Below are 27,679 nucleotides of genomic sequence, written 5' to 3' on the forward strand. Positions count from 1 at the left end.
ATTATGTGTAATTTGAATCCGAACCTTTTAGTAAAATATGCAGAACTTAGTCTCAAATAGAAATATATATATATATATACATATATATACATACATGTATCTTTTTTGAAGCCCAGGGCAGGCCACACCAGAATATGCTTCAATGGAAAACTGATTATTTTGTATGAAAGTTACTTAAGAAGCTACCAGTGCAAGAGAGATATCTTGTATCCCTGAGAGCAAGAAATAAATCTCCCATGTGCAAGGCTCACTTCTTGCTTTTGGAGGTGGAAGGACACCCTAATCACCAGAGATAGGGAATCTGGGCTGAGAGCCACCTACATAAACAAACCTTGTCACTTCTTTACTAATCTACTACCCTAAGGCCAAACTCTGTTTAGATTCTTTACTAATTAAGTGCCCAAAGCTTAAATTTCTTTGTCCTGTTAATTCCTCACAAATTTATTGTCTAAAAGGTATAAAAGCTGCCTGCCTTAGCAACTTCTTAGGTCGCATTTCCATGCATATGAATTAAAATTTGCTTCTTTTTCTCCTTGTTAATCTGTGTCATGTTAATTTTATTATTTGTCCAGCCCCAAGAACTCCCCCTCCTTGATAATTCAATTTGAGGGCATCAAAAAGTCTTATCCATCAAATGGACATCATTCATAAATCTTCAAGCTGAGAACCACTAATAACTTCAAGTTCAACAGTAGGAAAGACAGGAGGGGATGTCCACTTTATATAGTCAGCGATTGGAGAACAGAAGCTCAAGTTTCTGCAATTAAGCGTATCTTTGTTTTCCAATTCAACTCAACCTAATAACAACAGTAGTGACATGAATAAGCATTTACTAGATGATAAACATGACAATAAAATATTTTGTATGTAGTACCTCATTCAACCTTTACAACACTGCCATATAGTAAAACAGAATAAAAATAAAGAGTTAGAGACAGTAAGTACATTTCTTAAGGCCCCTGAACTACTAAGCAGAAACCTAGGGTTACAAATGAAAGAACATCTGAATTCTAAATACCATACAATCCTCTTGTACCTCTATCCCAGTTCTACTCTCTTGGGAATCTCTCTCAAAGTCTTGTCCTGATGCACGACACAAATATTACAGAGCATCCAAAGTCATTGCTACCCCTTGTTGACATCTGCTTCTTGCCAAAATGTACCACAAACATCGCTTGGTGAAAGTTTTACAGTAAGTCACTGTTTTTGCCTACATCCACATAATACTTCATTATATTTTAAGTAATAATGACCCATGCATTCAACGGGACTTTGTTAATTTTAATACTGTACAAACCATACAAATACTATGTAGAAATTCATCTTTTATTAACAGCATCAATTCAATGAGAAATTATACTGTCACGGTTCATACTGCTAAGAACCATTTATATTCATCTCATCTTCCTGATTTCCTCTAAATCCTATTTCTACACAATCCTGATATATTCTTCCTTGAAATATGTTATTTCAGATAAAGCATGCATATATTTAAAATTATAATTGTATGATTTGTATAGAAATTTAAATACCATAACTTGTTGGGAACCAGAGTTTCATGAGAAGACAGGGAATTTGGGATCCTTGAAAATTAACCATGCCATCAAAAATGAAAAAGGCTGGAACAATTACACTGATATGACCTTGTGTCATAGAAATATTTCTAGAATGGAACACAGAAAACAGACCCTGCCAACAATTTGGGTGTTATCTTCTTCTGGGCTTCTCATCTATAAACCTAGTATCTTTGATTAGTTTGACGGTTCTGTAATCTGTCAGGGAGGACACTGGAATCACTGGAGAGGCTTACTATAAATAGTTTCCTGGTCCCACTTCCCAGGATCGCTGAGGCAATGATGTTTTAGGATATGGGTGTATGTATGTATGTATGTATGTATGTATGTATGTATGTATGTATGTAGATACGCAGGTATTCATTTTATAGTCTCTCCAGGTGATTTTCATAGTCTGAAAGTTAGTCTTTCAGAATGGATTTTATCTGAGATTCCTCCCGGTTTTAGGATCTTTTTACCCATCAAAATCATTATTGTTCCTATGAGTCTGAAAGTGTTTTATAGTGGTGTAAATTAACAAGATGGGCATTAGGCTGGTTCTAATGCCTTACACTGCAATATACACACAGAACCTAAGCCTATAAATGCCTCAAAGTTAAGAAATCAAAACCTAATGACAACCAATCACAAACAGCCAAGTAGGCTTTTCTAAATAAGGCAAATGCTTGTGCTACAACTAATCAAACAGCACCCTTGCTTTGCTTCCAGCTTTTCTCCATGTAAGTCTTTCCCCTAACTCCTGTCTGTGGAGCGCTCCTAACCATTTCCGGTTTGCTGCTTCCTGCTTCGAACTGATTTTTGTTCAGGTAAACTCTTAAACTGTTTAAGATGCCTCAGTCTGTCTTTTAACAGTGGACTGGATGATTTGGGGGCTCAAGTACGTGTACTACAGCCATACCAGAACAGTCAACCGGAAGAAGCAGTACGAGCTGGAGGAAGCAGAGGGGACGGCTCTCTGCTGTCATGTACTACACCGTTCTCAGCACCTTTTCCTTCCCGGAAGTATGATTCTTTTTCTGCCCAGAAAATTGATGCTCTTATCCCTCAAATTTAACTTTCTTCCCAAGGTGGCCTTCCCAAGGAGTGCATTTTATATAAGAGGAACTCCTTGCCATGTAACAGACTCCATCTGGCAGAGCCCCCAAGAAGGCAAAGGGCAGCTCAGCTGGCAGGGAGTGGCACCAGCTCTCCCTGGGTCACACGGACTACCGACAACCTGTTGAGGCTCTGTCTGCTTAACTGCATAAGGAAATTTCTTGATTTTGCTCTTGCTGCTGAACAGTCAGAAGGCAGAGTTTGAGTAGTTTAATATGATTTAACTGCTGGCTGTACTCGCTCTCTTATTTTAGTGTATTGGGTGAGAAGTCACTGCACGGAAGCCACTGCAAGAGCAGAAGTAATTCTTTAGTTCTGTTATGTAAGAAATATTTATTTTGTACCTATTATATGACACTGGAAATAGAGTAGGAAATAGGAAAAACAAGTTCCCTGTCCCCATGGATCTTATACTTCAGTGGGAAATAGTCATGGCAATGATGATAATTATAATAAATGCAGATGCTACTTACTGAGAATGCACCAGGAAGCATGCTCGATGCTGCAGCAACCTGTGACCCCATAACATCCTGGAGGTAGGTATGACCCTTCTCTTGATTTTACAGTGTGGATCTTGGGAAACAGAGTCAATTAGCCAAATGTGAAACTAAAGGGAAACTCAGGTCTGTGATCCCAATCTGGTCCTATTCTGTTTTGAATTATGACCTGGATTTCAAAGACTTCATTACTCTCCAGCTGTCTAGCCTAAACAAGTCACTTAATTTCCATGAATATCTGATGATCAGATTCTTCATTTGTGAAATAGGATTAAAAAATATCTACCTTGCAGTGAGCTTGTGAGAATTAAATAAAATTAGAGGAAAAAAAAAGTTCCTAACTCAAAGTCTGGCCAGCAATTCATTAATGCCTATTCTTTTTCTGAACCTCTCCCACAATCTACTTTTCACTAACTTCCTCTGGAAAACAGGCAAAAGGTAAATTACTGAAACACATAATCAATCACATCATTAGAAATAGGGAATTTGGCCAGGCTGGTTGGTGGGGCTTACACATGACCCTGTGATAGTCTTCCTTTCTGTAGAAGGCATACTGAATGAGGTAGCTGGGTCTCCCTTTACCTTGACACAGTGAACCAGAGAACTGCCACACAAAACATGAAGTAGAAGCCGGATGTGTCTCCAGAGTTTAGATAAGAGATGTTCCAAATCTGTGTCCTCCGAGAAGTCAATCTTGTATAACTAGGCTATCCCTCAAAAGCCTACTGGGTCCAAACATACCTAGGGCATAAAGCAAGGATCCCCTTTCAACCACAAATCCCCTGATTTCTAGCACTGGTTCCCTTGGAAGATATGATGAGTACTGTCTTGGAAGATTGAGAACTCCTTTTCATTTGGCAGCAGTGAATTCCTCACCTCAGCTTGAGGTGATACCTGGCAACAGTGCCTCTGCAAGGAGAAAAGGGATGGGCTTGGTCTCTCTGAGGAATTTTATCATTTAACTCTGCTTTTCTCATCCCTAATCTCCAGCAGATGCTTTTCTGATGTAGATGTTAAGGTGGGTCTCCAATTTAACTGAGTACAAAAGTAATTTGTATGAACAATCCCTATTTCTGGGGGCTTGGTTTGACTCAGTAATACTCAGATATAATCTCATGCGTCCTTGTAGTTGTTATTGGTTTTTAAAGCAGTCTCTTACCACCTAATGCTCTTGTGGTCAGTGTAGAGATTTTTTTTTTTTTTTTTGAGAAGTATAGCACTAAAGACTTAGGAGAAAGTGCACTATTAATTATTCATTCATTAAATAAGTTTAATAGTGTGTTGAAATATAAATCTTGATCCCTTGATCACCAGGGTAACCCTTGAAGCCTACATCACTCACCTAGAATTGGGTGCGCATCAAGGACTCTGCCAGTGAGTTTAGAAAAAAGTGAAAGAAAGTTTGAATTCTCAAGGCAAGAAACATGAGAGAGGAAAGATGACGCTAGGGGCTAGGATGTTTAGCAGGGGTTAGTGAATTAACTTTTATTTAGTACTAAGCACTTTACGATTTTTTATCTCATTTAATTCTCACAGTAAAGCAAAGAGACAGGCATCATTAGCATCCATTTTACGTTCAAGCAAACTTAAGCTCAAAGAAGTTAAGAAACTTGCTCCAAGTGACCCAGCTGGTAACCATGTAGCAAGTTAAGATTCAAGGCTCTTTTTTTTCACTGAAAATTTAGCAAAAGTATAATTTTGCATACAGTGCTGGTACAGTTTATATATTCTCTACCCTTGGCTTACTACATTGTATCTCAAACTCTTTAAACATTAATTCACTTAGAAAGCCAAGCATAGTGTCTTTTGCTCAGTTGGCAATCAATAACCATGAGTGATAGTAATGTTTCTGAATGTGGTTGACTAGAATCCTACTTCATCATTCATCCTTTACCTTAGAGAGATCCAGTGCTTCTATTTTCATGGTATATATGCCTGAGGACAAAAGACTTTGCTTAGGGTAGGAGGAGGGAGGGAACCAGGGAGGGAGGCAGGAAGAAGAGAGAGAAGATCATTGCAAATCAGGACTGGCTAAGTCTAGGCATATAATTAAATATTTTAAAGTCAAATTCTAAATTACCCTATTGGCTATTTCATTCAAATGCCCAGGTAGTAACTAGGCAGGTTTTCTAATGAAGTTCAGTATTAATTTGAACACCATTGTACCATGGCAGTAACAGGACAAAAGAGAAAGATAAGTAAAATACTCTGGGTTTGTAGAAAGCAACACATTTCCAAATCTAACATACTCTCAAAATGTCAGCATTAGCTTGTATTATCATGAGTTAAATGGTGGCATTTGATAATGCTTTTTTTCTTATTTTTCCTTCCTAACTACTCCCTACCTACCCCTCTCCCTTCCTTCCCTTCCTCCCTTTCTTTCTTCTTTCCTTCTTCCTTTTAATCATAAATTTTAGAAGCTTTTTTTACAAACACTATTATTTATTGAATATTTAGTGCTAAGCAAGTGATAAGAGCATTAGAGTCATGGCATTTAATTCTCACCAAAAAATATAAATTATCAGTAGTAACATACCAAGTTCTACTAAGTGGCAGATTTTTAGCAAAATGTGACTGATGCAAAGATCCACGCTCTTTCCTATTACATTACAATAAATCTACAAAGTATGTGACTACTAAATGGCCAGGATGTCTTGTGAGGCTTTGGAAGAGTCTAGGTAAGGAAAGAATCATGATGCCTAACTTCACAGTAAAATCTCATTTTGTCTTCAAAATGGTTGATGGCGTACTTGATATAACTCTTGATTGAGACTAAATCCCAAGCTCCAACTTCAGAGCCACATTCAGTCCTACAGCGGAGGTTAGGAAACATGTGGTTGTTGCCTACAATGTCATCAATGGCTGCCACAGAGCAAGGGTAGTCAGGGTGGAGTAGAGCATAATTTATAATGCAAAACACAGCAAAAACAATCAGAGGCAGACCAGATCTCACCAGCCTGCTCTGTGTGACATGAGAACATGTGGAGGACTGAAGTGTTCATAATTATGAATAGCAGCTATATTACCATAACTACATTATTCATGGCTTCAAATGGAACTGTTGTCTTGAAATTCCATGCCACTAATTTTTTTTTGTTTAAACAGGAACAATTTCTCTTCATTGTTTAACCACTCAACAAAGCTTCAAAATATTGGGGCAGTGCTGGGAAGGGGGTGATTCTTCTTTTAAATTTCTAAAGATGATACATTGGCTTGGTCGTAAACAACAGGTATAATGAAGAGTCTTTGGAGAGAGGTTCTAGGCAGAGTGGAAGGGACCAGCAGGCAATTAGTATCTTGAGTCCACTGAGAAGGGAGGAAATGGGCTGCTGATTGCTGTTCTCAAGTGCTCTCTCACCCCCTGGGTGCCAGGGCAAGAATGGGTCAGCAGAAATTCTGTCTGTCAACAAGCTCTTACTCATTGTCTGGATTGTAGTTCAACTTCTTGCCTTTAAAATAACTTAGGGAAATAGTCTCTCAAAGATCTTGATTTTTGGACAAGAACAAAAAGAAAACACACACAGGCAGCATCCCACTTTAAAAAAAAAAGGAAGGAAGAAAAAAAAGAAGGAAGGAAAAGGGCTATTTTCCTCCCCTCCTTGAGTTTAATCTGTAGCAAACAAGTTCCAAGCATTGTTTCATTCCATTCTAAATACAGTAATGGCAACAAACATCTGAGGTATTATGCCCATAAAAATAAAATGTAGTATCCCAGGAGTTTGCAGTGTTGCCCAAAGCCAAGTAGTTAAAAAAAAAAAAAAAAAAGTGAGGAAGCTGATATTCAGTCCCAAGACAGAAAGACAGGAGCTCTTACTTCAGGCTTTTTCTTCAGAAGACATTACGAAAAGTCAAATGTTTTATTAATCACTTCCCAGGCAGAGGCAAGTCAATGCTTTACTAGCTGAGCAACCTGAAGAAGTTACTTAATGTAAATCTCAACAATACAGGTAGATATAAACTAGCACCAACCCTGTAGCAGTGTTGATTGAACCACACAAAGTGATGCCAGTAAAACACGTCCTAAGTGGCCCAACACAGAGGAAACACTGGGCAACTTATTATTTATGATCGCAAAGATGACGGGAAAAAAATAGGCAATGTTAAAACAAAAACTGAGGCATACCAAAAATTTTAAGAGCTTATTTGAACGAAGACGGGTTTGAATCTGGCAGAACCAAATCAAACGTGGTTAGAGGTACTCCACTGGCAACAAGGAAGCGAAAGACTTTATAGAGCAAACTGGAAGCAAAGCAAGGGAATAATTTGACTGGCTACAGCTTAAGCGGTTGCAAGAGAAAGCCTACTTGGCTGTTTGCGACTGGTTGCTCTTCAGTTTTGACTTTTTAACCTGGAGTCATTCACATGGATTGACTCTGGTTTCAGTTTTGGTTTGTTTCCATAGGCTGACAAGGCATCACGGCCCTCTCAGTCTAATGGCCTCTTTGGTTAATTACTTCAACTGGACAGAGATACACTGATAGAAGATAGAAGATGTAGGTGTAGATATAAATACATACGCACACACAAACACATGCACACATATCTTCATAGCTACAAACAGACATACACACATATTTGGTTCTACCCTTGAAATATTTGCTCATTCCTTGTCTTGATGTTTAACACACTGGTTGTTAGAACCTGAGGTTTGATGATAGACTGGTCGATTGCTAGGTAGAAAGACAGATAAGACTACATTGTAAGTGATGGTTCATGCTTTCATCAGAAGGCTCATAAAAACCTATTTGACTCTATTTTGTGACATTGGCTACTGTTCATCACTTTTATCTAGATTTGTTATAATACAAGGGGTTCAACCCCTTTTATGACCAGGAATAATGTTTAATCTAGAGAAGAAAGGATTTGGAAAGATACAGTCTTAGCCACATAGTCTTGAGATGATGCCCAAACAGAACCCAGACCATTCATAAGCCATTAAATACAGAAACAGTTCCCATTAGTTGAGATATCTATAAAAATTTCCACTAGGCTAATAGCTACTGTCCTGCATATTAGAATACCTGAGTAGGTATACATAACATAGTCATATCTGTTATCACTTATTGATTTTTATCTCAACACTGGGCAAAATTATTAGTATTATAGAATCGAGGTTTTTATATATTCTATATTATATAAGATTACAAAGAAATTTCTTACCATTCATAAATAAAAATATTCTTCTTTCTTATGTATAGAGTTTATTTTTTTTAATTAAAAAATTGAGAAGCATAGACACCATAGAAAATTATAAAATTAAGATGAAGTGGTAACACTAGTAGTAATAATAACAATAGTTCCAAAATCTCACACACCACAGAGAACTGTAGTCAGTTTCCTTTCAGATATTTCTTAGACAAATAAATAAATACAGAGATAAAAATACATTTAAACTTATTCTACAAGACATAAAAAGATTTACTGACACGATTTCTTTGACCTTTCCACAACAGATCACCCGGGCCTCTCTGAAGAAGCAGGCTTAGAAATTCACCCTGGAGCGTATCTTGAGGGCTCTACTTACTTATGCAGATTTATGCCAGGCAGACCTCAGCCTTAGAAGACTGTGTAAAGAAAACCTTTGTTTAGTTTATAAAAGTCCTGCCCTCCCCCTTAGTGATACATTAAAATCTGAGAAGAGAGAATAATTTTCATATGAAGTGCAGTTTGTTTGTTTTGTAGGGAAATAGATGGCAAATCTCCATTCCATTCCCTGTAGGACACAGATCAAAGAGGGCAAGTTTGATTGCAGACTAGGACCAGCAGCAGGCGAAGGCCAGATGGCTCTTGAAGTGGGCATCAGGAGCATAGTGAATGGCGCTGGGCTCACAAGAGTCTGACCTGTACGCAGTCACCCTGGGCCTGCTTTCATAAGGGACCCACCTTGCTCTAATAGCCTGCTGGTGTGCTCTTGGAATTCTTAATTTCTAAACAAGAGGCTTGCCTTCGTTTTTCACACTGGGCCTTGCCAATTACTTGGCTGGTCCTGGTAGAGACAAGTTGGGTCACAGCACAGGTGACAGCAATGAGAGCAAGAGATGAAGGGGTCGTATTATGCTGAATCCACGAGGAGGAGATAGAAAAAGTGTTCTTTCTGTTGACAACTTGCCTTCTTGGAGGTAATTCTGTGTGTGTGCGTGTGTGTGTGTGTGTGTGCATGCGTGCGTGTATGTGATGAAAAGAGGTACCTACAAAGACATGGTAACTTGACAGAGTAACACATTGAGTTATTGCCTTTCCTTGAAAAACTAAGATGACAGCAGAGGCTATGTCCTTGTCCTGTAACCTAGGACATGTGGCCCAGTCACTTCACAAGAAATAGTAGTAGGTAGCTCGTGCTGTTCCAGGAAGTCCTCTGCCTTTCCTTAGGAATTTCAACATATAAAACTGCTTAAGTTTTGGGCATATTTCTCCTTTGTTGGACATTCATAAAGTTTCAAACCTTAAAACCTACTGTGACCGTAACAGTGGCCTTGGACTCTATAGAAACAGGAAACAAAAAACACAAATAAAAATGAGAGAGAAAGAGAATGTGTGTGTGTGTGTGTGTGTGTGTGTGTTTGTGTGTGTGAATAAGAGAAAGAGAAGAGAGAGAGGTTGAGAGGGAAACAAGTTTTGAGCGAGAATGGATTCCTCCCCTCCACACAAATAAGAGTAACTACACAGGAATTCTTGTGAAATCACAGGAAGTTTGGAGACATCAGTACAGCTCCACTGGATTTCAGTTACTCTTAGAAGATCTATCCGTTGCTTGGCACTCTGGGTCTGCTGAGGACATAAAGATTACATTCCACATTTTCCAAACATTAATGAAGTAATCTCTATTTCATAAATATAATCTATGTTAATAATAATAACAAAATTGTAATATGCACACTTTTCTATAACCTGATGAAAAAAAAAAAACTTAAGCATATACTGTGAATTTCTTTTGTATTACTTAGGCCTAAATCATATTTTTCAAATAGCTACATAGTGTTCTGTGGAATGTTGCTACCATAACTGTTACAATTATTTCCTATTTTGAGTGATATGTGTCTTTTTTTCCTATTTAGTCAACAGATATTTACTGAGCCCAAGACCCTAGCACATTGAGGACAGAAATTAGAGAAAGGAGACATCCTTTCTGACTATAGAGTTTTGATGGTCATAAGCAGATAAAAAGAACCATCCCACCGTGAATCACCTGCAGGTGGCTATTGCTTCTGAAGTACTTAAAATAATAACAAAACACATTCTGAATGGGTTAAAATTTAAAATGCTTCAGGGCATGAGAACAGTATATTTCAATGAAAACAAGTTTCCCTATATAAATGTTTTCAGTAACTGGACTCCACTTAATGAAGTAGACAATAATAACTTTTTCCATTGCTCTAGACATTTATTGCTTCATATTTTTCCTTATTGTGAATAACTCTAAGTAAGAGAACAGAGAATAAAGGTCACTGTGTTCCCATCTTCCTAGCAACCAGGGCAAAGAAGGAAACAGTATCACAACAGTCTTGTTTACTAAATAATAACAAGGAGGAGCAGGAGGAGGAAAAGTGACAAATTCATTAAGAACAAGACATTTTCCCCAAATTTGAATGTTTAAATAAACTATGGGATGGTTCTGCTTTTAACAGGAAAGTGTCACATACTGGTGATGTCTCTGGAAGAAGGTCCAATAAGTTTACTGAAAATGTTAAGAAAATTTAAGTGCTTACCTTTTTCTATTCTTGCCCAGATTATAGTGTTGTCAGGGCCATGAAAACTAGACCGGTAATCCTCCCTAAAAAAGCAAGTTATCAACGATCCTACAGTATTTGAACGCAATCCCATGTTGTCCATCACAGAACTCTCTGCAGATGATCTTGTGGTGATGCTTTAAAAAGACAGAACATCACAAGTGTGTGATGACAGCCTCAGAATAAGCCTTGGCCCAAACATTGGATTTTGAGTTCTTGGTCAATGTCTCATAAACATGGAGTCTGTACATTACATTCCTTCTGCTTGCACACAGAACCAACCTCAGGGTAGGCACTGAGCTCATACAAATACAATGAACTGGCAGAAAACAAACAATAACAGCACTTTTTTCTCTTGTGTTGTAAAAACGTACTGTTTTTGAAGTCTTGATGCAGTTGGTTTTTGTTGCATACTAAAGTTTCTTGGACCTATTTTTACCACAGAAGAAAAATGAGCTGTTTCCGGAGTAGGAAAATTAAGGGAAAATTGCATTACAAAATACACTTTTCTAGTCAGGGTTTTGGTTGAAAATAGCTGATTCTGATTAATTTAAGAGGAAATGATGTTTACTGGGTGGATACAGGATAGATCACAAAATCCAGGCTAGAGAGCCAGACTTAGGAAATTGGGAGGAACCAAAGAGGGCTTGGCAATTAATTAACAGCTAGAATCATGTTTTAGGAAAAAACTAGTTGCCATTACCTCCAGGGCTAGCATGCTATTACTGACCCTGCTGCCACTAGTCAGTGAGGGTCTTTTGCCTCTTGAAGAATTATGTAGAAACAGCCCCCTATTCCTTTGGCTTACCCCTTTCAAATTCAAAGTCCTGAATTTTAACCTGCTAAATATCGGTCTCATGCTTATGTTCTGGCTGTCAAGAGTCAGGGTCCGAAGTATTTGAACGTGTTTGCTTCTATACTAGTAGGCAGTTGTGAAAGGAGGGAAGGAAGGAAGGAAGGGGAGAAAGAAAGAAAGAAAGGAAGGAAGGAAGGAAGGAAGGAAGGAAGGAAGGAAGGAAGGAAGGAAGGAAGGAAGGAAGGAAGAAGAAAGAAAGAAAGAAAGAAAGAAAGAAAGAAAGAAAGAAAGAAAGAAAGAAAGAAAGAAAGGAGAGAGAGAGAAAGAATGAGGAAGGAAGGAAGGAAGGAAGAGGGAGGAAGGAAGAAAAGGAAGGAAGGAAGGAGGGAGGGAGAAAGAGAAAAAAAGAAAGAAATTAAAAATAAAGGTGTTCAAATATCATGGACCAAAAGGGCAAGGGGGAAGGGCAAATGTCCAGTCTCGATAAGAGATCACATTGTCCAAAAGCCTCCTTAGTTGACCCATGCCCCCACCCTATGCTTCCTACACACCCTGCATCACCTCCATAGGACCTGCCACATGGTGTCCAAAGTGACACTCCATGGGTCTGTTTCTCTGGCTAGGACAGTGAGCTCCAAATCGTGAAGACTACTTCATTTGCCGGCCACATAGTTTGGGGTGAACAACATGCATACTGATTAAGACAGCATATGAATTCGAGTTAGTCTCTCCATCTCACTGAATCACAGTTTTTTCTCATCAGTCTCACGGGTGATAACTAACAATGATGTTACTGTTTTAATGAATCAGTATATGCAGAGTAAGTAACCAAACCATGTCTGAAACTTAATGTAATTGAATAAGCTAGGCGTATTGTTACTGTGGTTTTCTAGTTTTATTTTCATTTCTGTGGTCAATGTAATGTCATTACAATAAATTCCTTTTCAACTTAAAATTAAACAAAATTGGCTTCTGTTTTCATGTATTTGCAATGAAGCTTCCCAGACCAGATGTACCCCCCTCCCAACCATCTTTGAAGATGGCTTAATCACATCCTTCTCTTTCATCTGTAATTATCAAGATCTTACATTTCTTTGCTTTATGTCTTATTCAAACCTCTATTACAATAACTTTAACACTTCTCTGCACTCTAATTATTTACATGCTTGTTCCCTGTTCAGAGATGAACTCTTTAAGGGCAGAAACTCTTTCTGAGCTGTTTTTATATGCTTAACATCTAGTTTAGGATTTGGCAACCTGGGAACCCATAAGTGCTTGCTGAACCAATGCAAGGCTGTGAAGACTACACAATGTCACATGTCTGTGACACTAGTGTCCAGTGTGGTGAACAGCACCTAAGTGGTCTCAGTGACTGTCCCCAGAATTGCATGGGAGAAAGCTCTGCTTAGTTAAGTGGACAGTCATCCTCACCTTTCTGCATGGAACTGCATAGCTGTCTGCAAACCACTCCTTTATCTAGTTGGCTATAACATCTGTTTATTTATCTATCATGTCTTCATAAAATCATATAATTCCTGAAGACAGGGAATACATTTTAAACTGTGGCTCCAGCTTGAAACACATAACACATCCTGTGGGGTTGCTGTAAATATTAATTGACTCTAATTTGGTAACTGTCAGAATTTGAACGTCATGTATATTCTATCATAGGGAATAAAACATATACCACAGAACCACAAAAGAAATTAAAACCTCTCCATAGTGATGCCATAGTTCCTAATTTGTGCTGTAAAAGTAAGATTTCACAATTACAAGGCTTCACATTGTTGTAGGATTATTTTTAAAGCTAATGTAATGTCTTTATCACTACTCAGATGCTAAAAAGTAACTTTAAAATGAGTATCTGCAAGAAAACACTACACTAAGAGAGGAACAAAGAGATATAGTATCAATAGGTTTCTATGAATATGTTCAACATAATTTTAACCAGACATTTAAAGTAATTGAGTTGTGAAGTTTTGTTATGTTTCTTATCAAGCTCATATTCTAGAAAATAGTTATCAATTAAAAAAAAACTCTTCCAATAATACAGAGATAATATAATTTATGTTTCATATATCCTGAGGAAGTTTCAACAAAGAAAAGCTAAAAAGTCATTTTCACTAAAATAATGTTCAAAAATTGCTTTAGTCTCATATTGTTAAGCACATAGAAGAATGGAGACATCTAATACATTCAGACCTAAAAGGTGCATACATGTGTTTCACAAGTAAGCAGTTCATTTAGAATCGATCCAAAATCATTGAATATACATCATCCTTGATGTTTCAATTGTTCACTTAAAATACCAATTGGAAAATATAGTAATTCTCTGACTCTAGTTCACCCGTGCTGTTACTGGGTGACATTTCAAATTACATATTTGTCATTCTTTTCCTTCTCTTTTGTATCACAAATAGATTGAGCAAAGTAAAGAGAATACATTTTAAATCTTAGGTATTCCCTTTGAGAGGATTTTCATAATATTTGTCATTGCATTTTAATTTGTAGTAATAGCAGTTATGAATAAAACATTTACAAATGCGTGGAACATACATTTTCAATTCTAACTCAATCTCTCTCTCTCTCCGTTTCTCCTCCCACCCACCTCCCAATACAGTCGTTTTCCAGGCTGTCAAAAGATGGATGGTCTCCAGGGCGAGTTTGTCATAAAAGGTAAGATCAAACCAACAGAAAAAAAAAGAAATACAAAGAGCCTGTGCACTGAGCCAGGCAGTGCAAGAGTCAGTGGCAGTTTCTCCAAAGTAATCTGACGGACTTCATTTGTCTCCCTGTTGCACAAGTCATGGTATCACATGTCATGACCTCCCACCATGCTCCTGCCTTGCTCCTCCCCTCCCCTACTCCAGGCGCTCCCTGCTGGGGGCCCCACTGAGGCCAGAGAACATCCAGAGAATTTCCAAAAAGAATCTGACTTTTAGGAGCTTCTAAAAAGGACTGCTTCTCTGCTCATCTCTCTGCCAAAGAGCTGTCACTTTCTTGGAAAGTTAAATTTGTCACAAGGAAAGAGAATTTCACCATAGCCTGTTTAAATAAGTTAGGGAGTAGAATCTTCTCCCCAGCGCTTTTTCCACAGCAAGCAAATGTATCAATCATTTTATTCTCTGAAATAACAATTTATTATCCATGCAGGAGGCCTTAGATTCAATCTGCACAGTGTTCTGAGTGTCACATCAGATACTAAGACCTGTCATCCGTCTTTATCAGGGTAATCACTCTGCTCTTGTCATCAGTTTTTAATAATAAAACTATTTATTACTTCAATAATTATTTATGACAAGAAGTCTGCCATTGGCATCATGAATAAATATTGATAAATTGCTTGGTTAATAAACTGGTACTGTTTACGTGGCTTAGAGAATGTAGAAATGAGAGTGGTATTATTACAAAGAGTTATTACAAAGAATTGCAAAATGTTTATCTCCTATTGAAAAGATTATATTTGCCCAACAGGAATCCCATGAAAAGAAAGTGAGAAATCTAATTTGTAAAAGGACAAAGATTCAGCATGAAAGATTGAAGAGCCAATATTAAACCATAAAAAAATATAATTTTCAGGCAACTTATCTAGATGCCAAATTGAACTAAATGAATTGGACTCAGTTTTAGGCATTGTTAATATATATTTTTAAAATGGAAACAGATTTGGGAACTACATTAAAATCATTTTTTTAAAAGTTGAGATCAGCTCCCAAGAGCCACAGATTTTTTTTTTTTTAAACGCCTTTTATGACAGGCTGGAAACACGAATTTGAAATGGGAGTCTGAAATAGCATTAAATCTCATCCTCTGATGAGCTGCTGGGAACACATGGATATAATCTTTACTTACAGAGACTATTTCCCTTGGGCCAATTTTCTGGAAATCACAAAGGACTCAAAGCATGACTAACAGTTACCTGGTCAGTGATGCTGGATAATAGGATATTCAACTTAAAAGTCAGAGTGGCACCAAAGCCACTTCCACAAGAGGGGCTGGCACAGACCTCTCAGCCACCCTGACTGCGTGGCATAGTGGGTGCAAAAGAAAAACAGAAGCGAGGGGAGAGGCATTTAGAAGCAGTTAAGAGATACTTCCTTTTTAAAATGCAGATAAAAGCTGGAGCCCACCATGGAAACTTACTGAACAGAAATTATAAATTTCATGTCCAAGTCAGGCTTCTGGAGTCAAAGGGAAAACAGGAGAGTGATGCTCCATGGGTGCAACAGATTGTAGGAAGAGTTGCCCCCAAAGCACACTCTGAAATATGGATTTGAATGCAAACAGTGAATTTGGGAAGTGATCCTAGGAAGCACCAGGATGGAAGTGGAGAAGTGAGACGGGGAAGAAGGAGGTGGGGAAAGAGTGTAAGACTTACCTGGTTACTGCTGTGGGGAATTGAGGTTCATTTCCACTGGAGAACTCTAGGGGGCAGTCTAAAACCTGATTCAGAGTTCATCTAACTGGGAGGTAAGGAAACTGGGCTCTGAATCCTCCACATCCCAACCACCTGTGCCAAGCAAACCCATCCAGAGTACCAACAGCTTCTTTTACAATGGGGCAACTGAAAATTACAAAATTGTGTTTTTCCTAGAGTTTGGTGGAATCAAGAACCAAATACAGGCCCATGCAAATAAGGTGGGGGGATGGGTAAGGGAAACAATGAAAAGAAGTATCAAGAATGAGGTTTTCTCTTGAATGTCTTGGAAGGAGATGGTGTAGTTTAAATGCACGTGGAACCAATTAAATATACGCATGGAGAATGGCTGAGGAAGTGCAGTAAATGCAAACCTGACTATTGGCAGGGTATTCAGAAAATGGTTAAGCACTCAGGCTATGGCATCAACCTGCCTGGATCTGAATCCCAGCCCTAAGACTTCCTTTCTGTAACCTTGGGGAAGTTATCACTTGTCTAGATTATGGAGAGGATTAAATTAAGTAAATTATAGAAAATGATTAACACAGTGCTGGATCTGGAGTAGGTACTCAATAATGTTAGCTATTATTAGTGTTTAACATGCCCTGGAAAATCAAAACTTAGACACAAGACAGACATGACTAATTAGGAACACTGTTTGATCTTTGAGGTCACCTGGACATCCACTGGCACACTAAATTGTTTGCAAGAATAGTCTGTGAGGAAGAACCAGTGTATTCTGCAGACCCCTGCTGATACTTGAGACAGAGAGGATGAGGCTAGAGTGGGCAAAGTTTTGAAAGCCAGAATGATTGATTTGATAACCAGAGGCATTAGATGGGTTGTTTAAAGCTGAATTGGTTCAAAAAATTAGATGCAGAAACTCATATTAATCATAATCGTCTATGTAGTTATTGCAACTTCACTAATTTTTTATTTATCTCCCATGCATCAGGTATTTTACATACAGGGCTCTGGGATTACAGCAAACAGATCCTCTGCCCTCAAAAACCTTACATTCCAGTAGTTCAAGACAGATAATGAACCAGTGATTACAAGAATGAAAATAGTAGAGCAAAATGTTGAAAGGCATAGAATAAAGACATTCAATCAAACCTAGGGGTATAGACAGGTATCTTAATTAGTAACTCTTCCCACAAATATTTATTCAGCATCTAATATGTACCAGACACTGTGCCAGGCAGTAAAGTACATTGGTGAGAAAAATGATTAAATTTCAGCTGGAACAAACTGCACTATGAGAAGGTTAGTCCAGAAGAAAAGATTAGGAAAAGGAGCATCACCGCAGAGATTATGATGGATCTGGATGCTGAAGAGGTAAAAGGGCTTTACAGGCAAAGTCAGACAGAAGAGCCCAAGCAGAGAGAAGGCTATGTGCAAAAGCCCTGCAGCAGAAAGAAGTGAGGCCAGCTCTAAGTCTTCGAAGAGAGTCCATGGAGCTGGACCGTAGACCACAGGCGAGCGTGGCACATGAAGAAGGTCGGCAGCGAGCAGACCACCGAGGCCCTGCAAGGTCAGCTTCAGCTTGCGGTTTTACCTGAGAGCAATGGGAACTGCCTAGAGGTGGTGAGGCCCAGGATGCATGACAGGATCTGCTTTTGGAAACAGAATACACTGGTTGCAGTTCACAGACTGTTTCAAAAAGAGCAGAGGAGAGGACCTATTATTAAGCTGAGGTAATTATCCATGTGAAGGTAGATGGAAGTGACATTAGGCTTGAAAGAAGATTGGGGAAGTTGGCTGAAGAACAGTGGAAGCGGCCTAGGCAGAAGTAACCAGGCTTAACAGAAGAGAGTGATCATTTCTGAGAAATGCAAAGATAATGCATTCTTGCTGGAGAACTGAGCACAAAGGAGAGTGTGGTGGAAAATAAGACCTTGGCCAATTTCTGGAGGGCGTTCTGAAAATATTTTAAGGACACAAGCCTGTATTCTAAGCACTACTAAAAGATTTTAAGGACGGTTCTTGAAAGATCAGTGGATGAAAAAACAAAGATAAAAATCAACAACTAATTCCACAGGCAAATGTTGAGACTGCTGCTCTATGAAAAAACTGTCTTTGTCATTTTCAGATGTCAAAAATCCTTGGGAAAACGGTATCAGCCAAACAGTTAGGAGCATTCAACAATCTGTCTGATATCACAGTGCCTGACACAGAGCAAGCTCCCCTGGAAAAATGTTTGCGAAGTTTACACTGACTAATGCAGATCTGATGATGCCCGAACTGGCGCTGCCAATGCCTTATGGTTCAGTGAATTCACCCGTCCTGAGATCCATGCCATGGTTATGAGATTGATCACCTCTGCTCACGTGTGAGGACGAGGCTGGAGGCTGGTACTATCACAGTCAGAGCTGCCATTTTGAGTGAGAGTTTTCAGTTACACGGAATGAATGTACTCCCATAAGCCACTTAAAAAAATCAGAGAAATACCTACTTGTATAGAAATCCTAGTATTCTACATTGTTTCTTGAATGCTTTACCTGTTGTTTTGTGTTTGTTTGGCTAGCTGGTTGTTTCTTTTTAGTGAGGAATTCTTTATTTCTCTTTCCCAATTGCTCTCACAATTATTTCAGAGACTTGGGAAAGGCTTAGGTATCTGCTTTAAAATAAAACTCTTCAGATAACTGTGACACACGTATAGGTTTGTTGACCTCACCTACTACACATTAAGCATTTAATTAAATTGAAACATGGAGAAAGGTATCTGAACAATTTGTTCATTCAGCCAGCATGTATTAAGCCCGTCTGTTCTCTTGCTATCTGTAGCCATGACAGTGGGTGAGATGAACCAGAAATAATTTGTATATGAAAACAGAAGAAAGCTGAATGCAGAACCCAGGGTAAGATATAACTTTTGAGGGTGGTCGCAGGAGGAGATAGAGGAGGAAAAGTTAGAGGGATGGGAGGAGAACAGGCAGGAATGAATCTGTCAAATACTTCATAATAATTATGGCACTTTAATAATTCTCCATTTCAGCTTTTATCACTCTTCAGCCAAAATGTTCATAAACATTGTGAGATGGGACCTAATTTACATATTCTGCCAATTATCTGTATTTATGGATAACCACTTGGAGGTTTTCCCCCATTACCCCGAATAATTGAGAATTGGCTATAGAAGCAGTTTCCCTTCCCTGCTGAATAAATGTGCTGTATTTATATTATCCATTACCAGGTGGCAGACGTAATGTTCAGTGATGTGTGTTACTTATCGGAAACTTGAAACTTCTTTCAAGGTTCAAGCTCACCAGTTAATAGAAGATAATCTGTATGGAGCATAAATTTCAAGGAGATGTCTACAATATATCTTTCATGAGCCTTCCGTTTGCCAAGATAGCTCTTGCTGGAGTTGACTATATTAGTAGTAACCATTTGCACGGGGATGCTTGTGACAATGATAAAGCTTTTACATAATGTGAATTATATTGGACATATTCTATTTTTTTCACATTCATTTGTTTACTAACAGACCTTAAGATAGAAAGCTTTCAAATCATTTGGCAAAATATCATTAAGAATCACTCAGACATGTAATTTAATCAGAATAGGAAATACATAAAGGTTATAAATGACTTCACAAATGACTTTAGAATTCTTATTCATACTAATTCTTTTATGATGCAGATTAGGGAAGTGAGTTAGATGTATCATAAGTGTTTGGTTTTCATAGTATTTTAGTTAATTAAAATAAAATCCATGTGGTTAACCTAAGCATACAAAGGAAACAATTATAATTTAATCTCTTTAATGTCCAAGCTTCTGAATTGTGTCTTAGTATTTTGAACATAAGGAGGTTTCATACTGAGATGATAATAACATTAGTGGATATGGAATGTCACTTGTGGGACTATGTTTTAATATTGTCTTTACTCCCCCAGATCTCATTTTTAATGACCTTTCTCTTATGTAGATTTTTTAGATTATTGACATTCTTATTTATTTCCTTGTCATCCTTTCAAAGCATATGAAATCACAAATCATTTTTATTATTCTAATTCTGCTTTTCAGAGAAAGGTAAACTATATTCCTGTTTTCTTCCTATGATAGAAAATTGCTTTTGAGATTCAATTCTTCTGTGTTGAATCAACCAAATTTGATCACTGAAGCAGGAAAAAAAATAGACATATAGTTCAAATTTATACTGGAAACATTATCTTCTCTACTTTTAAATATGTAATCAGAGGAGGAAAAATATCTTGAGAAAATAAACCTCAAATGATGGGCTGGGAATATAGCTGTGATGGGAAAACATTCAGTAAACATTTCAGATCCTTTCAGCTCAAACTCAGTCAAACATATCCCTACCATCTGTCTACATGGTATATGGATGCAGTCCAATAGGACAAAGGGAATCGTCTAGATGCCCCGAAGCTCAATATGACCCACACTTTTGGTTGAAGACATTCTGCAATAATTCTGTTGTAATGCACTGTGGTTTAGAAGAGGTTTAGGCTCTTTCATTACATACTTCTCTTCTTTTGTTTTATTGTTCCTTAAGTATCTGTCTATCTTTATGAAATGTATGGAGACTTAATGGCAAGAATGTTTTCTTTGGAGGTAAACAGGCTTAAGTTTGATTCCAAGCTCTGCCACCTACCAGTTAGGAGATATTGGTCATTTTTTTTTTTTTAAATTTCACTGGGCCATTGTTATTCATTTGTAAAATCCAGAAAACAGTTGAAAGGTAGAGGCTAAGTGGTTATGAGACTTTAATGGCTTTAAAAGAATTCTGAATTCATACTCTACTGTTAAAATCTTCAATCTGCCATTTAAAGGCTGCACGACTTGGGTGAATTTCTGAAACTCTAGCTAGCTTGTTTCCCATGTGTAAACTGGAGTTATAGTTGACCCCTGAACAATATGGCTTTGGAATGCACTGGTCCACTTACATGCAGTTTTTCAATAGATATACAGTGGGTCCTTCATATTTGTGGGTTTCCATCTGCAAATTCAACAAACCACAGATTGAAATTTCCATCTGTGATTGTTTGACTCTCTAGATGTAAAACTGGGGGATACAGAGGGATGACTCTGGGACTTGAGCATCCACAGATTTTGATATCTGCAGGGGCTCCTAGGACAAACCTTCTATGGATACTGAGATACAACGGTATAATAAAATCCATCTCCTTCAGTTGTGGTGAGAATTCAGCAATTAATACATATAGCACGCCTCAAAATATGTCTAGAACATAAGAGATTAGGAAATGTTCTAAAATGTAAAGATTTCAGCGAGACAGTAATGCCTCATAAAATGACTGGCTAATAGAAGTTTATTAATTTTCATCCCTTGACAACACCAAGTTTGTCATCCTCAACTTTATGACCACAGAATTAGGAAAATATTTTGCAATAAACTGTGCATAATAAACACACAATTAAATACAGACATATAAACCTGAAGACTTTAAAAACTTTACCTTACTAAAAAACTGCCCAATATATCCTGCTGAGCTATTTGTCTCTGCTTCTCCAATGAAGCCTCCCTTGCTTACATTAATTAATTTCTGACGGTCCTACAAAATCTACTTTATCTCTAGCTTCATTTCACTTTTTACATGACATCCAGCTAAATACAACATATTTTGACAAGTGAAACAACAGCTTGCCAATAAAACTCAATCATCTAGTTAATAACATAGAGTCTAAATAAACACAGACAACATCTAGACATCAAGCAAAACAGTTGACACAAAGTCCATGTACAGTCAACACCTGAACAACACAGGTCCATTCACACCCAGATTTCTTTCACTAAATAATACCACAGTACTACACTATCTGCAGTTGGTTGAATCTGCTGTTGTGGAACCTTGGGTATGGAGGGCTAACTGTAAAGTTATACACAAATTTTTAACTTCAGGAAGAGTAGGTACCCCTGACCCTCATGTTGTTCAAAGGTCAACTGTACTTCATTCGAAAGTATTAGAATCACTCTCATGAGTGCAGTTTATGATTACAGAAGTCACAGTAAATGAAAATAAATGTTGATTTTTTCAAAGATTATCCTTTTTTTTTTTTAAAGTAAAACTGATTGTGTTAGAAAGGAGAGCTAAGTTATATTGAGGTTTTCCATTAAACTTCAATACAAACTAGCTTATATTATTTAGAAAATTACAATAATTCCAAATCATTTTGGATCACTTAGGATATTAAAATAATTCCAAATATATTTTTCACTTGACATTTTAAAAATTGTATCACTCATTGAATAACAATCTTTTCAAATTTCTAAAAATGAATAAAGAAAAGAGCACTTATTTGGGTAGCAGAATAGTGATCTCTCAAAGGTGTCCATGTCCTGCTCCCTGGAACCTGTGACTATGCTATTCTGTATGGCAAAAGGGAGTTACAGTTGCAGATGGAATTAAGGTCACTAATCAGTTGACTTTAAGAGAAGGAGATTATCTGGGAACATATCTTGGTGGATCCAATGTAATCTCATAAACTCTTAAAAGAGGAAGAGGAAGGTAGAAGATGGGATCAGACAGATGTGACTTTTAAAAGACACAGCTTATTAGACCTATCATTGCTGGCTTTGAAGATAAAGGAAGTCAGGAAATGTGGCAGCTTCCCAAAGCTGGAAACAGATGCCAATTTACAGCCAGCAAGAAAGTGAAAGCTCAGCCCTATAACCACAAGGATCTGAATTCTGCTAACAGACTGAGCAGAAAACAGATTCTCACCTAAAGCCTCCAGGAAAGAATGTAGCCTTCTGAAACTTTGACTTTAGTCCAGTGAGACGTATAACAGGCTTCTGACCTACAGAAACTTAAGATAATATACTTATGCTATTGAAGTCATTATGTTTGTGCTAATAGACATGCAACAGAAAATGCATACTTAACAAGCTAGAGATTTATATGATTGTACCATTCTGAATAAAAATCACTTGAAACCTCTAAAAATGAGGCAAAATAAGACTCTTTCACTCCTTTTAAGTGTTCTGTTGTACAGGTAGAAAGAATATCTTCTGGTTCACAGAGTTATTTTACCTGTGATTCAGTGTTTGCTGGACATCTGTTAGATTTAAAGACCTCACTGGTGTTAAAACAATACCAGCTTTTGGAATATAGAGTTTGATAATAAATCTGTGATCATGCAACACTCCTAATGCAAGGTAGGTGTAGTGAGTTCTACCAGGGAAATAGCAGCAGGGAAGAGGGAAGGGCATTTCTACTTTGGATTATCAGGAAGTCCTTGATCCATCAGGGGGCTTTTAGAGGGATACTGAACTACTAGGGTTTTACCAGATGGAATTGGATTGGAAGGCTGTCCTAAGGAGTAAGACTAAATGACCTATAACATCAATTGGGACTATGCAGGCCTATTTTAATTTTATTTAGCTACATCTTTTACTTTATATTTAAATTATATCTGCAATCTCAGTGACAGATTTCTATTTAAACAGTCCTAGTGAGAGGGCATGCAATACCTCAAAAGGTGGCTGATTTTATTATCCAACAGTTCATATAACTATTAACTTCTTCCTTGGTGTAAACTGAAATACGCTCCTGTCTAATTTCTAGCTGCTGGCTTTAGTCTGAATAATTAGAGCATCTGAATATACGTATTCTTCAGCTTTCTCAAAGTTGTCCTTCACATCATTGAAAATATTCCTCAGTTTCTTTTTGTGTCTCTCCTCTTAGACTAAGTGCCCCCAATTCTATCCACCAACAATTAACATAACAGCGTTGGGGACATCCACTATCATGGTTATTCTTTCCTGGATATTCTCAAGTTTAGAACAGTCTTTTTTATTATTGTAGAACTATACAATTCTGTAATTGCAAAACTATTTTGAAAAATATTAAGGAAAAAAATTGGTTCCTCTAGGCTGGATAATAGCATTTCCAGGTAACTGATAAGTAAAGACCTGTTAGAGCAACATGGAATCAGTTTACCTTCTGCCTTCGTTTGCTCTAATAGCCTGGTTTTCTTGGGCATCTAGAGATACGCTAGAACCTTCTCCCCCCCAGCCCCCCCCCCCGATAATTGAGGTTAATTTTCTCTGAACAAAATAATGTTGCTTTTTTAACCATTATACAATGAAATATTTCTAGAGTAAATTAGAGATGTTTATGTCTTCTTAAGAAGCAATTGAGTCAGGAAGAATGCACATGGGTTTACATCATGTTCTCTCCTAATGCTGGTAACTTATAAAACCTTCGTTGAAAATCTTAATTACTCTGAGCCTAAGATCTAGTATCTCTACATCATGAATAGAATTGCTTCATGGACTTGTGGTAAAACCGACAAGAAACAGCTTATTCAAATGGCCTAGCAAGAACGCCAGATACACAGTAGATTCTCAATACGGGTTAATTCTCTTTATTCTTAAACAGACTATATTAAAGATCAATTTCTTTTACTTGACCAAATGAGATCAATTTTTATATATTTTTACATATACAATAAAATACATATTATACATAATTTGCTTATATATTAAAGCCTTTGGACAAATGGAGACTGTGATCAATGAATCATTTGGTTATTTTTTGTTCATCTATTCTCAACAGTAGTAGCTGTAAAATGCTATCAGATACTTTTCTACTCAACATTCTACCTCATTTCATAGTTGTTCATATAAGGAAATGTCTTTGTTATGGTGCCCTGGGGATCTTGTACATATCTAGTTGGCCTTGAAGATGGAGACTTGAACCTCGACTAACATAAGTCTTGGCAGAATACTTAGTGATCTTTCTGGAACCACCGTCCATTGCCTTCACATCTGATTGCAAGGCTCTCATAAGATAGTTTCCCATTATTCCCTGGACACTGGTGAAGTGTGGGGCTTTCTGTCTCACCCATCTCCTAATAGTCTGCAGAATGTAAATAAAACTGCTTAGATGCTGACTAGAAATAGCTTCCTCAACACCTGGGTAACCTGTAAATGGTGTTGCAGTCACTCAGTCCTTTTTGCTTTGATTTTCCTCCTATAAATGGCACATGGGCCATGGGGAGCTGGGTCACTTGGCTTTTCTTCCTTCCACTGTTCGTGTGAATAATGCTAAATCTACAAGCAGCTCATTGTAACTTTACTGGTCACATTAGTCAGGCTTTGGCTTTATCTTGTCTTACGTGTGCTTGACAATTTGCAGGTAGAGGATAAAAAGTTGAAAATGTTTTTACATAGAACCCTGTGCCTCCAAAAGTCTTCAGTCACTGCTGTCTAGAGTTACCAAAAAGGGATTTAATTGTATAATACAAAATTTCACCTAGAAGAATATAATCTTGAAAACAGGCACAACCACTGTTAGAACATAAACAAAAAGTTTTATTCTGTGTTAAGATAAATAGAAAGTTACTTACTTATTAGTATTTCACTGCACTTTTTCCCATTGTTAACTGACACTTCTCACTTCAGTGAAACACTTCATTTTCCTTTCAACTAATTTGCTGGAATTCTATTGGGTGGGAAAAATCAAATAGACAAGCTTGATAAGATTTACAGTTTAGATGATGTCAAAGTCTGAATATTCCTGCTGAAGAAGAACCATATGAATTCTCACTTCTGTTGTCAGACACTGGATCATGGAAAGACAGCTAATGATCTTCCACTAGCACGAGCTCTAAGCTGGCTCTCATGCTGTATTTTCACTTACTTTTGACACTTCAATTTTTCCTTAAAATATCTTTTCAAAACCCATCTTTATCCCACCTTCCCAAAACACTTTTTTTCTTCAAATAAATATTTCCTAGGAACCAAACCAAACATATAGATCAATGTAATTTAACGTGAAGGCAGTGTAACATGTAGGTAAAAAGCCTGACTCTGAGTTCAGACTCATGTGAGTTCAAATTGTACCTTAGCTCAGAGCCAAGTTATGACCTTGTCCAAACTGTTTAACCTCTCCAAGCATCAGTTTCCCTCTGTGTTAAATGAGAATAAGTAATATCTACACCGGGAAGTTGTTATAAGAATGATTTACAGAGTGATTTAAAAAGAGTGATTTACAGAATAATTGGTAGATCTTATAAGCTTGATAAATAGTAATCATAGTGACAGTAACCATTAAAGCATTTAAAAAGCATTGTTTAAGCATATATTAGGTCAAGGTTTGTTCCAGGCATGGGAAATGTAAAGAGTTGGAAACCAATTTCTAGAGAGATAGATAAGTATATAAGCAAACCTGAATTTCTCCCCAGCATCTGTCACTTCTTGCACCTTGGACTGAGCTTTCTCGGCTTTACTAAGTTACTAATCTCCCATCTGATACCCGTTTTCCCAAAAGGCGTCATCTTTTGTCTGCTGATTTTCTTTTCTGATACTGTGTCTTTCGGGGTTCATATCTGTTTAGGGTATGAGGATGTCAATGTAAATGTGGTATTCAATTGACCATGTTTAAGTACAAGGCAAATAAGCACTTTTAAAGAAAATCTGAAAGTCCACTGGGAAACTAGAGAAAGGCGTAATGACAATCTGCCTGCTTGAGTCTGAGGATATTTTAGGAAATCAGAAACATTTGTTTTCAGTCTTTCAGGGTGAATTGGGGTTAGACAAACTGAGAATGGGGTAAGAAGCAGAGGAAGTGCATAGTCATTTTGGGAATGAGGCTTCAGTAAGGCAACTGCTACAGGCACAGAGTACGTGTGGGAAACTGGAGGATCTGAAGAGTTCAGATTCTTTTCTCTACGTCCATAAAAATCAGAAGAGTAGGGTGACATGGTCAGGTGTACATTTTAAAACAACAATCCTTAAAGCATTTTGAAGAAGAAATCAACAAGAGAGAAAATGCAGGTGCAGAGAGTAGGTGAAAGGCTGTTGAAAGAGACCAGATTAGGAACAGAGAGAGCTTGAGTACACAGTCTATCTGATTAGCACCACAAATTTGATTTTTGGTGAACTCATTTTGAAATCTTGGGGTCTTTCAGAGTAATGTGTTTCTCTGTCAGGCTTAATTCATTTCTCGTGGTTTTCATCTCTCCTCCTTGTACCATTCTCATCCTCAGATCACCTCCTCTACAGATCCTCACCACAGATAGAAGAAGACGCTGATGTTAATTTATCTTGGCCTTGCGCTCACTCATACCATTTCATGGTGTTAAACAAATTTTTAGCTCTTACTACCACAAACTTAAGGTGATATGCATAAACCTTATAGATACGCTTCTTCCTGTATTTCCCCCAAAACACTTGTCTCTGAAACTGGCACTGCATTGCTGATGCAATTACTGAAACCCCATCCTTGTCCAGAATTCCAGATGGTACACACAGCTTTTTATCTCCTATTGGAAAATAGCATATTCAGGGCAAGTTTACACATACATGTAATTTCATTGGCAAATTATTTGACCCTCATATAACTGATTAAATTAATCGAGCTTCTAATCTACATTGTTTTATGCAAGACAGTTTAATCTTGTTTCAAATCTGGATATTTAGAAGTAAAGCATTTTTTCTTTACTTCATAAAAGCCATTAATTTCTCAAACATAACTAATTAGCCAACAAGGTATCATAATAGATAATGCCGGTTTTATGAAAGTTTATACTCTTGTAGGTTGAAATTACTTTGACATTTATTATTCCCAATAAGCCACAGACTT

General features: G+C 37.5%; 1 long non-coding RNA gene across 1 annotated transcript in view; it reads left to right on the top strand.

Annotated features, from left to right (window-relative positions):
* LOC116665771 overlaps positions 1 to 25,256 on the top strand; it is a 28,116-nt gene extending 2,860 nt beyond the window's left edge. The window contains exons 3-4 of the long non-coding RNA XR_004322437.1: positions 16,944 to 16,950; positions 25,247 to 25,256. This is a non-coding gene — a long non-coding RNA (uncharacterized LOC116665771). The remainder of the gene's footprint in view (positions 1 to 16,943; positions 16,951 to 25,246) is intronic.
* Positions 25,257 to 27,679: the final 2,423 nt, after the last annotated feature.

Source organism: Camelus ferus, chromosome 9, assembly GCF_009834535.1.
Source record: "Camelus ferus isolate YT-003-E chromosome 9, BCGSAC_Cfer_1.0, whole genome shotgun sequence".
NCBI lineage: Eukaryota > Metazoa > Chordata > Mammalia > Artiodactyla > Camelidae > Camelus > Camelus ferus.